Source organism: Morone saxatilis, unplaced genomic scaffold, assembly GCF_004916995.1.
Source record: "Morone saxatilis isolate NCDOM2014 unplaced genomic scaffold, NCSU_SB_2.0 Contig5, whole genome shotgun sequence".
NCBI lineage: Eukaryota > Metazoa > Chordata > Actinopteri > Moronidae > Morone > Morone saxatilis.
In genome coordinates this window covers 23,331,007-23,331,610 of record NW_023340095.1, presented here as the reverse complement: position 1 = coordinate 23,331,610, position 604 = coordinate 23,331,007, and the positions used below count along the sequence as shown (strand labels likewise).

General features: G+C 34.6%; 1 protein-coding gene across 1 annotated transcript in view; it reads left to right on the top strand.

Moving 5' to 3' along the window:
- Window positions 1-604, top strand: part of si:ch211-67e16.11 — a gene marked incomplete in the record, with an annotated part of 10,839 nt that overhangs the window by 3,296 nt on the left and 6,939 nt on the right.

Below are 604 nucleotides of genomic sequence, written 5' to 3'. Positions count from 1 at the left end.
ACTCCTGCCAAGTAAGACAAATACTTGTGTTACATCAGACTGTCATTCAAGAACCTTATTTAACATTGGACTAAAAAATTCAAATTTCTGTATAGAATTAAAGGCTGTTTGTCTATTCTTAAACATGAACTATTGTTCCGTCAACTTTAAATGTCTGCTCTAAATTACGGGATATGCTGTACTCACACTGCCCCATCATTACCTCAGCAGCTAAAACCCTGTTTATCACAGTTCATTATGCTTCATCTCTGTATCAAGGCCGGATGGACTTCATTCCTGCCAAGAAGAAATAACTGTCATCTCATGATATGATCATGATCATGAACTGAAGCTTTAACAGAATAACTAGAAAACTCTATTGTTACAGCCTCCATCTCTCAATCTCATGTCTCCTCTCTCATTTAAATCTTTTAACCTTAGCTAAAGTATATAATTTTGTTTCAGGTACTATACACCTTGTAAATGGAATAAATTGCAGTCTGCCCTCAAGCTAGATTTGTTTGTTCTCCTTGGAGATTTTATTCTCTAATGTTTTTATGACTTTTTTAATGTTTCTTTTATTGTTGGTTGTCTGGCCTTGTATGTAAATGGACCTGTACTTGTA